This window comes from Chenopodium quinoa, unplaced genomic scaffold, assembly GCF_001683475.1.
Source record: "Chenopodium quinoa cultivar QQ74 unplaced genomic scaffold, ASM168347v1, whole genome shotgun sequence".
Classification (NCBI taxonomy): Eukaryota; Viridiplantae; Streptophyta; class Magnoliopsida; order Caryophyllales; family Amaranthaceae; genus Chenopodium; species Chenopodium quinoa.
In genome coordinates, this window is record NW_018742764.1 from 775395 (window position 1) to 778876 (window position 3482).

At 34.8% G+C, this 3482-nt stretch overlaps 1 long non-coding RNA gene across 1 annotated transcript; it reads left to right on the forward strand.

The window, feature by feature from the left end:
• The first annotated feature begins 2012 nt into the window (after positions 1 to 2012).
• LOC110724463 lies at positions 2013 to 3177 on the forward strand. The gene is made up of 2 exons (XR_002511998.1): positions 2013 to 2686; positions 2829 to 3177. It is a non-coding gene; the product is annotated as an uncharacterized LOC110724463 (long non-coding RNA).
• The last annotated feature ends 305 nt before the right edge of the window (positions 3178 to 3482 follow it).

Sequence of the window (3482 nt, forward strand, 5' to 3'; positions counted from 1 at the left end):
AATGAGGATGATGATTAACACTAAGTGAGGCAGTCCCAAAATCACATGATTGTGGGTTCAACACCCCATATTCATGAGAGCACGGCTTGAGAGCGCAAGAGCTAGAACTTGGAGAATCCACTTCCTTCCATCTTGAGCTTTCCAATTGCCATGAGCTTGCTCCAAAAGCTTCCTTCACCTTAGTAAATCACCAATATCAAGACATGAACCTCGTACAATACCTCCAACCACGGAAATTGAGCAAATAAAGGAGAAAAGAGTAGAAAAACCAACAAAATGCATAAAAGCTACAAAATAAGAGAGGAAAGGTAAAACCAAGACCAAATGCATAAAAATAGGAATTTATTAAGCATAAAAGCCATGAAAAGAAGGGAAAGACAACCTACATGATCATCAAATGGGTGCCATTTATGAAACCCATCAGTAATTTTTCTCCAAACTCACTTCGACTTTGCTCAATTTTGTACATGTTTGCTCGTGGGTTTTCAAAATTCAAACCCCAATTATGCCCAGTTTGCTTTGTTTATTGAATTTTATGCCATGAATATGTTTTTTTATGCTTGTATATTGCCTTAGGAGTGTTTTGAGACTTGTTTGACTTAATTTGGTGAAGAAACAAACGTTTTACCATTATTGACCCCATTGAGTTCGTGAGAACAATGTGGCTCATTCTTGATGTTCTTGCTAGCTATTCATGCTCAATTTGTCACAATTTTTTCCATAGTATTGTAAGAAATTGCTTGATTTCTTGAAAATTCTATTTCTGCTTGAATCAAAATCATGCTATGTTTTAGTACTACATATTTTGTTTTTTGTTCGAACATAGTATCATGCGGCTAGGCGAACCTTAGATACCATAGAACCTTTGATTTATTATTGTTATGCATAATTTAGCATGGCTCGACATCGCGGCTCTAGTTGTCGCTCCCTTGACGCTCACCGGGAGGACGAGCTGTTAACACAGGCGAGGGAGCTTCTACCAGTTTAGGCGAGTTCCCTGAGTGGGCCGAGCGCACTCTCTACTTCGCTCCTCAATTTCACATCTCAGAGCGCGTGCGACTTGGGATGACAGGCGACCATATTCGTTGCCATGGCTCAGGGAACGTATATATCAGTCAGATATACGACCTATACTTTCGCGACAACATCGAGTTACGCGAGCTTTAGGAGTTGCCGTGTTCTCTTTGTCGTCGAGCCACTGTTTGGTTTGAGTTTTGGTGGAGTTCTTTCGGGAAACCACCAATACTTTTCACTTTCGGTGGGGTGAGATGACTATCATTCCTCTCCACTTTTCCCTCATCACTGGTTTAGAGTTCCGGGCGACCGTGGTGCCTTTCGGCAGCGACCACTACAAGATAATTGTCTTTACGTAGCGATTATTTTGTAGCGATTGTACATTCGCTACAATATGCAATTTTTTTTGTAAAATAATTAAGGAAATCGTATCATTTTACAATCGCCATGGTTTTCCCATATAAAATAGATACTAGGAAGCATAATCATACATATCCACACTATTTTTTCACATTTATAAAATTATGATAAATCGTATCGTTTACAATCGCCACTAAATCCTAAAAATCGATACGAAAAGTATTTTCTACACTAGATATATTAATATTGTTTGACAAAGAATACATAAAATATTTCATAGTTTATTTGTGAAACATTTAATATAAGAGTTTGAGGTTGCATGTTCAAATCTTGTAAAGATCATATGTATGATGTTTTTTTATTATTTTTTTATTTTTTAAGAAAATGAGTTCAACATATAGCAATTATAATCGCTACAATTATCACCACGTTTAGATGTAGTTTCTTGTATCGATTATTGAGCCCAACCCCAGCGGTATTGAAAACCACTACTAAAGGCTAAGGCAACGGGAGATATTGTATCGAATGAGCATTTGTTGGGAAAGATTTTTGTTGCAATTATAATCGATACTAAAGCACTACCACAAAAACTAGAATAAGAAACGCAAGATACAGAACGGTTAATTTAGATAGGCGATCTCTAGAATTATATAGAACACCTAACTAAGTTAACCGTTCTATTTGATTTATTTTATTACTTTTATTAAATTGTGATTTTATTATATAGAACGCATTTCTTAGTAAACTGTTCTATTTGATATGTCCATATTTTACACTTGCAATATAAATTTCCCCTCTTAATTACCCGTTCTATATGTTTAATATTATTTTTTGAAAAAAAAAGAAATAAAAAAATCTAACATATGTTACATATCACAAGCCCATAATTCTAACCCTAACTCCACAGCCGTCATTCACTCATTCTCCATAACTTCCCCTCTTTATTCCCCTTTTCTCATTTCTTCCCTTTTGTGAAATCCATACTTCTTTCCCTGCACCTTCATCCTTCATTGTTCTTAAAACTCCGAGATGATGTCCAAATAATCTCCAATCCGCCGTCTTCTTCCTCTAGTTTAAATAAGTCATCGAAACACAACCTATCAACATCAATAATCATATATTAGCTACGACTAAAGATTACAATTCACTCCTTCAAAAATATTCGCCACCTGATAAAATTTGGCAATGGTGGATGGCATCTTACTCCTCTTAGAATATGACTGAAATCAAATAAAGATCCCGTTGAATCTTTCTTTTGCTCTGTTTATGGTAACAAGTTGTTGCGGGTTGATTGGTGTTTAACATTATAGAGGTAGCTTGTTTGATTCTTAATTATAAATTTTAGATCTATAATTGTTAGCAATTGATTTTTATGTTACAATTTGGATTAAATTTTGATTTTTCATCTTTGATTTATGGGTTTTTGGTGTGACTTCACTATTTGCGTGCAATAGTGATGGAGGCGCTGCGGTAGTGCGGTGGTTGAGCGAGAATGGTAGAGGCGCTGCGGTTGTTGAAGCTGGTGGAAGCGCTGCGGTGGTTGAAGCTTGTGGAAGCTCTGCTAGTCGTTCGGGTTGGTGGGAACGCCGCTGGTGGTTCAGGTTGGTGGAAGCGTCGCGGCTGAATTAGATTAATGAGGTGGTTTTGAATGTCAAGAAAAATTCAAGTAGGTGCTCTTCTGAAATTGTTAGCAATAGCACATTGATAATTATTAAGTTAGGTTAGAGAATTGTATCAAAATTCACAATGTATTTGAGAATTTATTATAAAGGATAATAAATTTTGTTTTAATTTGGCATCTGACTCTGACTTCTACAATTTCTATTATTCAATTTTATTTATTTCTTGATGATTGCACGTATAAATTTATAAGAATAAATACAGGAATACATTCAACAAATACATGTGTAAAATCAAATACAAAAAATACAGATTATCAAATATAGGAATAATACAAATAAAATACGTACAGGGCTAATTCGAATAATCAAATACAAATAGTTGGGTTTTTTTTTTTTTTTTTTTTTTTTTTTTTTTTTTTTTTTTTAAAGAAACATTAAAGAACTGTTATCTAACTTAACCATTCTGTATTGTAATGCAATATAGAA